Consider the following 12,815-nt stretch of genomic DNA (forward strand, 5'->3'; position numbering starts at 1 on the left):
GTATTGATAAACGGAAGGTCGCTTTTAATGTTTTCAGCTCCGCAAGCGTCCAAGGCTTCTTAAATAAATTTGGTCTCTTTGGGTTCAAACAGTTCACAGTCAGTATGTGAAATTAAAATACATCTACTTTTATATATATATATATATATATATATATATATATATATATATATATATATATATATATATATATATATATATATATATATATATATATATATATATATATATATATATATATATATAGGCGGGTTCCCCTTGACGCTTAGATATAAACTGGATAAAATGTATTTCAATCCTGCTCAACGCTGGATAAAGCTGCAAACTATGGTTTAGCCCCTCCCTTGATCAGATCCAGGCTCCGTCATTGTTTTACAAATAATGCGCCAAGTATCTGTGAATAAAGAATAAATATACTAAGAGAAGTAAATAAACATTTTGGCATAAGCACATAATAAAACCTGCCTAGCGAAATTGAACAGGACTCGCCAATATTTCCGTTAAAGGTTTCAAGGTTAACCAAGATAGCTCTATGCTTAGAAAAATAAATAAGGTACATACATATAATGGACATAGTGAGATAAAATAAAATGTTGTATATAGGCCTAACGTATTTAATTATATTATTTATTTATGCTACGAATTAATACACATAAAACTTACAGTAAACAACAACAACAACAAAAAAAAAAGCCTACATATGGTTTCAAAGGCCAAGACAAGAAGTAGATTCTATGCCAGGGTGTCTATCGATCACGAAAGTCACGAAAGTCCCGAAATGAGAAAACGGTCACGAAAGTCAAGAAATTTAGCTTTTGGGTCACGATTTTTTTTAATCTGTACAAATATACGTACAGACTGGAAAATTTTGTTCTACAAAACATCAAAATTCACAACCAAAGATGTCTATGGTCGGCTTTAGACGCTACAAAATCGTTACCAAATCGCACGCATGAAAATTCGGCCCAATTCGCATCCAACTTCGCTCTTGAGAATGTTTCGAAATTTTATGGTTTGATAAAGGAAAGGTCACAAAAAAAAAGTCACGAAATTTCATTTTGGAATTTTAGTAGACACCCTGTATGCCCTTTTCAGCGCTCCTCCCTCTACTTTTGGCTCCCTTTTGATCTATTGTGTATACTATGCTCCTTGTTCCTGTCTCTAGAGCAGCTAGAGAACGCGTTATTGGTATTTGCAGATAACTATGTAAATTGCACTTCGTTCAAAAATTCGCACAGTATCTAGGGTCTTACATCGTGGTGGACTAAAGAGTAAATGTATAGGGTACAAGTAAAATAACACACTTACAGACAACGCAGTTCATATACCTAACCTCTCACAGAATGTCTAAAAAAATTTTAAACACTGTATTACGGAACTTGAAAATTTCTGTTAAAAAGTGTATTTTAATATCCGTTGTTCGCAACACAGGTTCCGCCTAATCAAGATAATTTAACACATTTTGTTTTACCTTTAAATTCATGGGATCGTGAAATATTTCCGTTTAAAATAAATTTTCGTTTAATAAAGGGTCTGTCGAAGGCAATTTTTACTGTAATAAAAATCTATATTAAAAACCCTTATGTTCTTGTTTAAAAGAAAATAAATCCACTTGAAATTACTTTATATATCCAATTTTCTGCTGCCGTAACATTGTCCTCTCAAACGGCAATAATTTACAATTTAGACTATAATATTGATACTTTAAATGGAATAAAGTGATTTGAGCAAGGAATAAATGGGAAGAAGGGAAAGTTATCGAAAACATAGCTGAAGACTTAGTAGGGAATTTACGTTTGGAGACAGAGGTGTGTATGAAAGCCACACAAGCTTATATTTAAATACTCTCATATTTAGAGCTCATTTTTGAAAAGGTTGTTCATTTCTTCCCGAAATACATTTTCAACGGTTTCTTTGGGATGAACTCTGTCAAGTATGCAAAAAGAAAGCTACATCTAGGCTGTTTCATAGTTGTGTATACTTTTTACCAGACTTGGAACTGCTATGAAAATATTAAATATAAGAAGAAAGAAAGAAAAACAAAGTTGCTGAAGTTTGAGCTTTTGCTGTCGAACAAAATAGAAATGTCCTTTTCTGAAAACAAGCTTACTTACTTTGAAAGTATTACTTGTTTAGCATACACTTTGCAAAATATATTTTCATGTTGAATTGTTAACGTTTCTCAGCCTCAATCTATTGCTTCAGAAGATAACTTCTAGATTTTTCGAGCCCATTTAGTTGTAGTGCGACACCTTTGTCTAATTTTTGTCCACCCCAGAAAAAAAATTATACCATTCAAATTATTAAAGAAGGCCTTTTACAAATTTCGACCACTTCGATCACTTGTAGTGCGACATCATCAAATTTGAATTTAACTAGCTCAGGAATTTTGTCCAATGAAGAAAACAATTGTACCATTTAAATTAACAAAAGAAGGCCATTTAAAAGTTTCGACCACTTCGATCACCTGTAGTGAGACATCTTCATAATTGAATTTTAACTAGCTAACAAGGAACGGACATGAACGTGCCACCCGGACATCCGAATCAAACCTAGTCTTTTCGGTAAAGATATGTTCATGCACAAAATATTAGGTACCATGGACAACGGAATAAGTCCCTGTGGTCCATTAACTCCGTTGATAAAAAGAAAATCGCAGTGAAATAGCTATTGCATCAACACTGTTCATTGGAAAATCATGGTTTATAGTTCATTCTCTTCAGCATGAAACAAGCTTTCCAGAGGTGCTATGTATTGAGACCCATAATGCATTTGAACAGGTGAGAAAATGTTGGGAAAATTCCCTCCAAAAATCCTTCCCATCAACTTTGGACCCATCTGGAGTGGCCTCGGGTGAAAGTAGACAATCTAAATGTATCTCGAAAAATACTATAGGGGATAAGAAATGTGTGTACCAAGTTTTGTATTGATAGACAGAATAGGTATGAGGGAGAAGTGTATATTGTTATACTTGTATACTTTTATTACTTCGATCACATGTAGTCCGATATTTTCAAATTCGAATTTTAACTGGCTCAGAATTTTGTCCATTTATGTTCACCCAAGAAAAAAATGTACCATTCAAATAAACGAGGGAGGACCATTTAAATTTTCGGCCACTTCGATCACTTGTAGTGCGACATTTTCAAATTTGAATTTTAATTAGCTCAGAATTTTGCCCAATTTCCTTACATTTTTGTACCATAAAAAAATTGTACCATTCAAATTAACAAAAGAGAGCCATTTCAAAACTTTGGCCACTTCAATCACCAGTAACGTGACATCTTTAAATTCGAATTCTAACTACAGATTTGAAAATGTCTCACTACAGATAATTTCAGTGGCCAAATTTTAAATGACCGTTCATGGTTTATTCCAATGGTACAGAATTTATTCTTGGTGGTACTAAAATGTTTAAAAATTCGACACAATTCTGAGTTAATTAAAATTCGAATTTTAAGATGTCGCACTACAGGTGATTGAAGTGGCCGAAATTTTTAAATGGTCCTCCCTCGTTTATTTGAATGGTACAAATTATTTTCTTGGGTGGACAAAAAAGGACAAAAAAATTGAACAAAATTCTGAGGTAGTTAAAATTCAAGTTTTAAGACGCCGCACTACAGTGATCGATGAGGACAAATTTTGAAATGGCCCTCCCTCGTTTATTTGAATGGTACAAATTTCTTTCTTGGGTGGACAAAAATTGGACAAAATTCTGAGCTAGTTAAAATTCGAATTTGAAGATGTCGCACTACAACTAAATGGACCCAGATTTTTCTTTTGGCATTCTTATACTGCCACAAGACCACACAATTTCAAATCCACACACACACACACACACACACACACAATAGTAACAACTTTAACTTCTGAGATGGATGACTTGGAAATTTTGTTGTGGGTGATTTGACACCGTTATTTATATCTTCTTTCAAAAAGGTGACAGTCACGCATCATTGCCGGGAGGATGAATCACTCACCCTTTTGTTATTCTTTTACATGACCTTGGAAGATATTCTAAACCGACAACAATCAACCATTTTAAGTTCTTGAGTCTAATTTATATTAGAAAGTTGAAATTCCATTTATGACGAAAGTGGTTGGACGTTAAAAATTATCAATTTGGTTGTTCCTTTAGATATGCATTTATATGCAGTAACGACATAAACATGCACTAACCTCCGAAATATGCAAATATATGCACTATAAAACTCTGTTATTTTACCCCAAAACACCTGAAACGAATTTCTGTTTAAAGAGCATATCAATATCACATCAGGAAGAAAACATGCAAATATGCAAAAATCCGAAGCCTAGTCATTAGGAACATTTTAAAGTACAGAAAAACGTGTGCCAGATGGGTTCCCAGACAGCTTACTGACGCTCATAAAGAATCAAGGCTTTCCATTTGTCAAGCCTTAACGCAACGAAGTTTGATTGAAGGAGACGCTTTTTTTGAAAGCATAGTGACTTGCGACGAGACCTGGATCCATCACTACGACCCTGAGACCAAAAGGCAGAGTATGGAGTGGAAACACACTAGCTCTCCAGTTCGCAAAAAATTCAAGGTTCAACCTTCCGCTGGTAAAGTACTGCTGATCATCTTTTGGGACTCACAGGGTCCAATCTATTGCGATTTCCTTGAAGATCAGCGAACTATCAATAGCCTATACTATTCTGAGATGCTAGAACACAAAGTTAAACCAGCTATCAGGAGCAAACGCCGTGGACTCTTGTCAAAAGGAGTCATTCTTCAGCACGATAACGCCCGCCCTCATACAGCCCAGCTGACCCGAGATAAGCTTCAAGAATTGGGTTGGAAAGTCTTACCTCATCCTGCCTACAGCCCAGACCTCGCCCCATCTGATTTTTACCTGTTTGGACCACTCAAAGACGCCCTACGTGGTAAAAAGATTTGCTAACAATGAGGAAGTTAAGGCAGCGGTGCAAAGGTGGCTTCGGGGTAAATCGAAAGATTTCTTCGCCAGGGGAATTAGGAAGCTGTAAGAAAGATGGGACAAAGGCATAACTGTAAAGGGTGATTATATTGAAAAATAGCCTTAGTTTTGAAAGATTGAAATAAATCTTTATTGAGCTATAGCAATTTGTCTCTTTACTTATTGAATGCCCCTCGTATTTCATTTTACTTCCCATCAATAATTAGGTCCAGAAAACATTATAGCGAAATATGATGTAACGATTTAGTTTCTAAAATATCCAAATTTCCTGCTAACTATCCACTTTTAAGCAATGTTTTGATTATGTTAGAAGCAAATTTTAAAATTGCCTGATTTAGTGGAAAAGCGCTTGCATTTGCAACATTGCTGTTATATGATTTGCCCATCCAGTTATGGTTATTTCTAATAACTACACACCACATGCGTGTTAGGACAGCATACTTTATACTATTAACAACGTATTTCGTCATAATTTCACTATCTTTTGCTTATTTTACTATTTTTTAAAAATCATTGTCTTCTTTGGTCTGAAAGGCACAACCGCGTAGGACGACGTTTAATTAACATTTAATATAATGTCATTATTATATAACATGATACAAAAGTCGCCCTAAGTACGCTTGCTGTTTCATTTGAAGATGAATTTTCCTTTTGACTTACAAATATAATTAACACAAGTATGCCATAGAGAGAGAAATACTTGAAAATGATTGTTTGTCACTAAGAATGTGTGAGAGAGGGCATTATAACAAGCAAAATTTTCCAGAGGAAACATACAAAAGCTTTGATAGCATATAAAAGCTTTGAAATAATGAAAGGGAGAGAGAAATCTTGGATATTCAGACAAGTAACTACTAATTAATTAACCTAAAAAGAAAGAAATATATATATAAAAAAACAGCAGCGGAACTGCTATTACAAACTCTAGGCATCTATCTATCTACAATATCTCTATGGTTTATCGGAAGGTGTAGAAAGTTTGGAATAATAGTTGTCCTTAACGACTGAGTTCAGCGTACTTATTTCTGAAAGGAAGTACATAATCTCCCAGTTTTTTTTTTCGTTTGTATGTGGTTGGTTTCAAGCAGTTTGTATTCTTTCCTTTTTTCATAGTAAGTTAAAAACTTTCCCAATTAATTTCACTGCATCCCGGAAAGCAGAAATTGCAATCTATAGGAGAAATACACTAAGGCTACTGCAATTATGAAAAAAAAAAAAAAAAAAAGTAATTTTGTTTCTTATAAGGTTGCAAACAACAAAAGAAGGTGAAAAAAAGAGTAAGTTTCGAACTCGGGATTAATACCGAAACTTTCATTATGGAACTACTAGTCTATAAAATTTTGAAAAAAAAAAGAAAAAAGAAACAAAAAGAAATGTACAGAAAATATGATGTTACATATAAACCAAAGATTCTTAAACAATATCACATAGTGTTTGGTTATATAAGTTTATTTAACTTTATAAACAAGAAATAAGTAGTATTTTATAGTAAATCTCTGTTATCATCACACTAATTGGACGATACCAAGGTGAGTAAACAAAGACACTTTCTTGAAAGGTGATTGCTGCGTAACTAATAACTCAAATTGTAGGAATAATGGCACCTTTTACATACGTGTACGTACACATTGTTTTAAATGTGTTAAATCAATTTAGATCTCTCTAGTTGATCAAACATTGCATTAACTTTGTTTTGTTAATATAATATTAATAATGATAATTTTATTTATTAATTTATTGATGAAAATGACTTCACAGCCAAAGCCTTGATTTGGTCACATAAAAGAAAAATATATAAATAAAAGTCATAAAACGTAATTACACAAAACTTAGAAACATGCAAGATGAAACTTAAAAGTATTAACTTATAAAAAATAAAAGTTATGTAAATTTTAACAATACAATATACTGCGCTTGCATAGAATTGTTCAAGTAAAAAATATTATAATATTTTGACATACTGATTTAAATTACAAACGTTGTTTACTATAATAATTTTTAATTTTTTTACTCATTATTGAAAAAAATACAACTAAAACCTTCAATTGATCACACTAAAATAAGAAAAAGTTACACGAGTAAAATAAGGTAATGGAAAATATATTCCACAAAAATTAGAAACATGAAAAAATCATAAAACGCAAAACTTATGTAGAAATTAATAACACAAACTATGAATACCTTAGAAAAAATTACTTATTCATTAGCAGTACTCTAGATATTGATTTTTAATTTGAGGAAATAGTTTATTAAAATGTCAAGTATTAAAAATTTCAAGATAACAGCTTGAATGCTTTTATATATTAGAGTACCAACCAAATTATAGTTACAAGAAAAGAATCAAAACAATATCTGAAGGCATAAGATGGAGTTCTGATGTACAACAAATCGATGGAATCAATCTGACCATAAATTATATTGTGAATAAATTTTATTTGTTGTAAATTTCTTCTTTCAACGAGAAAATTTAAAGTGAGTTTCATAAAATATGGCACCATTTGTTAAGGTATTAAATTTAAATTTAAATCGAAGCCGTCAAAAGCAAGATTTGAATAGCTTCAATAACCTGGGAGGTCGAGATCTAATTCCTATCCTATATCAAAACAATATATTCTAAGTGGGATCTAACATAATCACAATATAGAACTTTACAAGTTAAAACATCTTTAAAGTTCTTGCAACCCAAAATATTATCAATATGTTCATTATACAATAATTTATTACTTATAACAATACTAAAATCTTTGGTAGTTGAAAGCATTTCAATTTTATGATAATTTTGTATTGATAAACTGATACATTGGTTTATCTTGAATATAATGCTGTTTTAGTTTCATCCATATTCAGAGGTAATAAATTGTTTTTAGACCATTAATAGATTGAGCTAATGTCTGCCTATAATATAACATGATGCTGATAATGTTGAATACTAAAAAAAATCTTAAGATCATCAGCATATAAAAGAAAAAAACAATTCAAAAAATTACCAATATCATTCACATACATAATAAATAACAACGGACCCAGACCCAAATTGGATCCTTATGGGATACCAGAAGAAATAGTATACATAGGTGATTTACAACCTATATACCAAACTTAAAATTTACAATCAAACCGATAAGAGGCAAACCAAAGTGTTAAAGTTAGAAATATCAAAAAGGCAGAGCTTTTTGAGAAGAACATGATGAGAAATCTTGTCAAAAGTCTTAGCGAAGTCAAAGTAGATCATGTCCACTTGACCTTTCTTAGAAATCAGCGGAGTAACAAAAGTTAAAAATCTATTTAAATTGAATTCAGTTGATTTACCCTTTGTAAAGCCCTATTGTTCGTAGACAATGTGATAACACTGGTCAATAGTGAAAATGCTTTGGAGATATAAAACTAACCAATTCTTACTAATTTTATGGTGCTAATAACGAATATGAAATTAGTTTTTGAAGATTGGTTCGGGTTTCAAAGAAATACGTTATCACCCGATGTGTTCTGCTGGGCAAGTTAAGGGCTCGTGGCAACAAGCGATCTACTTATTTCAATAAGCTTCCATTGTTTGACGGTTAGTTTCATTGCTATCCTCAGGGACATACGCAGGGATGGATCCTGCGGGTCTTGTAAATTTAGTCTAATTTCAGGTGCAAATTTACAAATTTTAATATAATTTAGCTTCAAATTGTATTTGGACCCCGAAAAGCTTAGGGTCCCTCCCGAAATAAATTCCTGTGTAATCTCTGGCTATCCATATTGCTCGCACTTCATCGCTAACAAAGAAATATCAACCTCTTCACGGTTTAATTTGTATTGAAGAGTTTGCCAGAGAAATCATGTTGTGTAACGTTCTTTTGTAGTTACAATTTGCCATCTCGGACGTAGTGGTGGTGAGATATTGGGTGGGTGTTATTATTATTATTATTATTATTATTATTATTATTATTATTATTATTATTATTATTATTATTATTATTATTATTATCGTTCTATGGCTATACTAAGCAGAAACATGTCGCATAAATGTGTTTGCAGTGCAGAGCAAATTGTTGTTTTTAACGAAGTGAAGCGAAAAGTGGAATTTCGCTCCTATCATAAAGAAAGCCTATCACTTGTACTTTGGCTGTAAAGTGGGAGATGTGGACAAGAAGTGAGCACCACATATATGTTGTAAAACTTGTTCTACAAATTTGCGGTACTGGCTACACGGAAAAAGGCCACGCGTGCCATTTGCAGATCAAACCATATGAAGAGAACCGACTGATCATACTTCAAACTGCTATTTTTGCATTGTTCTTCCAATTAAAGATCTATCCAAAAAAGAAAAAAAGTGGACTGCTACTTATTCAAATATTCCTTGAAATGTTCGTCACTGTGCCACACTCCGAAGAACTAAAGGTTCCACAACTTCCCGTACCTTACTCCAGTGTTTCACCCGATGAAGAGCAAAAGGCGAACAATGTCGACCCACATTGTCATATTCTGCTGCAGATTCAGCATCTTCCACCGATCCTAACCTCACAAAACCAAAATATCATTATCTATTCACCAAATGATACTCAACCTGAATTAAATTACCTGGGGTTGTCAAAAAGTGGCGCAGAACTGCTGGCATCCAAACTCAAGAAGTGGGGAGCTTATTCTGAAGATCTAAAAGTGCTCGTGTTTTGAACACGTCAGAATCCCTGAACAGTATTTTCAGTGGAAAGTGACATATTACGTTGTAACAATGTAGGCCTAATCTCGATGAATGGCGGCTATTCATAGACGCATCAAAACTATTCTTCAAATAAATTTTCCTTCCACAAATTGCTGAAACTAAAATCAGGTAAGAACCCTTATTGGCACTCAAATTCGCTAACTCCTCAATGATTCTGAATTTGATGCAGTGTTAGAAAATGAGAAGAGGATTGCATGAGATTCTTTCCGAAAAGTGGTGACGAGTGTTTTGGGAAACAAGCGGTCTCAGAACTATAAGGAAGTAGAGGTGCACCTAATACCTTCTACCAAGCAATAGGATGTAATGTATCACTAAAAATACATATGTTGCAATCCCACATAGATTTCCTCCTAGAAAATTGCGGAGCAGTCATTGATGAACATGGGAAACATTTCTACCAAGTTATATCTATGATGGAGAAACGATATCAGGAATACTGGAGCAATTCTGCTCTTGCCGATTGTTGTTGGACGAAAAATCCCCAATTTTACCACAATTTCCCCTTTTCTCGTACAACACACACATATATTATCATGATACCATTTGAAAGCCTGTTTTATTCTGAAGATAATGACGTATAAGTCATGATACTCAAATAAATAATACTGTTCGGATTCATTTGATTTTATAGTTATCTCACTTTTTCCGACATGAAATTTGGTATTGTCTAGCAGAACTGAGAAATATTTTTTCCGTCACAACTATTGTAGGTATTACAATGAAACTTGGCACATTTATTACTTATAAACTATAGTAATTTTAAAGGTATATTATATTTGGGTGCCTTTAGTCGGGGCCGTACCAGGGATTGCTACATTTGAAAAAAGGGATTTTTGGACGGGAAATTACCAATTTTACCTTAAATTTCCCTCTTCTTATACATCATGTACACATGCGTATAGTACCATTTGCAAGCTTGGTTTATTCTGAAGTGAACGGCATATGAACCAACATAATCGGATGAACAGGATTGAAGCAACAAGCAATAGCTACTTAAGTGAAAAACCAAATAGAAAATTCAAGAATCTAAGTGTCAACACTACATAACACACATTTCTATCGATTACACTTAAACTCGAACCAATTCATCATTTTTATTTTTATTTTCGTATTCAGCATCCTCGTTTGCATAAGAAAATGTACTTTTCTTTTCCGAAGCATGAAAAAAATTAAAATTTGTTGTCCAGTGTAATCAACAGAGCTATACAAGTATTTGAAAATAAGTAGGTCAAAAATCTTAGGTATAACATCAAGTAAAATGTTGATCTATAAATCTGCTACAGTCTTTCTATCAGTTTTGTGAATTGAAGTTATAGCTACCACTTTCCGTACACTTGGACAAATATGAGAAGCTAAACTCCAGTTAAGGAAGGACTTCAAAATTGGAGCAATTAATTCAGAGACCTTTAACTATAAAAATGTTATAAGTCCAGACCTACAGAAGCTTTAACATTTAAGCCTTTTAAAACTTCAACTACCTGCTCAACAGTAACACATAATTCATTACTAGAAACCTGATTAATCATATCATCACTTTGATTTGGATCATCCTTATGATAAATAGCTTTGAACTGCTTAGCCATGTTTTAGGATTATTTTTTAAACTATTCTCAATTTTACTAAAATAATAGTTTTTTTAAAGAAGAAATTACTTCTTAAATTTTAGACATCTAGAAAAAGCATCACAATCATGTACCAATTAAGTTCTTTTATATTACTTAAATTTGTTAAGTAACCTAATTAGAGTACAAGAATATCATCTTGGATTTTAGAATTTATTTTAACTGTTATTGGAACAATATTATTAATTGCCCCAACTACAGTATAATTAACATTTTGTGCAACAAGATTAATTAATATCTTTATTGATCAAAATGTTAGTCCATGCTACTCCATGAATTTTCTCTACATAAAGAAAACTAGTAACCTTTATGTTAGAACAAACATTGATCTCTCAAAATCTCTTGTACTCTAGATGGACATTTACTCTGACATTTAACAGAGATAGCAATAGAATCATGATATTGATCAAACTGGATCATGGGTAGAATATTTGTACTAGGTTTAACATGTATGTTGTGTAAGATTAGATCAAAACTTGAAATTGTACAATTTACTTCGTATCATCTAAAACAAACTGAATAAAATTCAAGCTTTGTAATTTGAATAATTTATATCACCAGAAAAATTTCCGTTAGTCCAATCAACTTTATATGTGTTTAAGTCACAATCACTATGTCATAGTTGAGAAAAAATTAATTTGGAAGCAATAAAATTCAAATAATTTATGAAGTTTATAACAGAGTATGCTGGATAAAAATAATAATATGCAATCAATAAGTTCATTTATTCACTGTATCTATTTCAATCCAGACATATTCACTTTCAATTAATAAATCAAATCTTTGTTGACAACTTATATTTCTTTTAAGAGCAAGTAAAACATCCCTCCACAACTATACTGCCTAGAGAAATAATCTCTATCAGAAGGAAAACCATCTATGTAGTTCACGAAAATAATCCTGGAATGTTGATTATTATAACTAAACGAAGATTCTGTTTCAGCTATATCAAATTAACAATCAGTAAGAGTAGTATAAAATATACTACTTTTGGTTCTCAGACCTCGAACATTTTGATACCAAATATGCAACTCCATTATAGACTAGTTATTGTTATTTTCATTATTATCCTGTTTTTCAGCACTAGTTATTAAAAGTTTCCCATAAAAACAACCAATTATAAGACCACTATGTCAGAAATAGAAGGGTCATTTATAATTGCAAAATCTGTATCAAGAACTCCAACATGAAGACACATAAAAATCATATTTAGTTTTTAATCTCGTGCACTTTACATATGTTACTACATTTCTTTCATTCACAATATCCTCTGTATCACTTTCTTTAACACTGGGATCAAGTCTTGTAACAAAAAAAGATCTTTCCCTACTTCTCGCTAATGAGTCGACCTTATCTATGCCACAGGCTGAAACTAATATGTACGTTGACTATTATGTACCTTTGAACCAACACTAAGATTTCTTTTGTTACTTGCTTAATTTTGGATTTTCTGTTCTCTCTTTGTTTCTTGAAATAACTTGAACCCATTCCTCTTTATTTTTGTCATACACAATACTTTTTTGACTGTTT

This window comes from Thermobia domestica, unplaced genomic scaffold (genome assembly GCF_964235325.1).
Source record: "Thermobia domestica unplaced genomic scaffold, izTheDome1.hap1.1 HAP1_SCAFFOLD_173, whole genome shotgun sequence".
NCBI lineage: Eukaryota > Metazoa > Arthropoda > Insecta > Zygentoma > Lepismatidae > Thermobia > Thermobia domestica.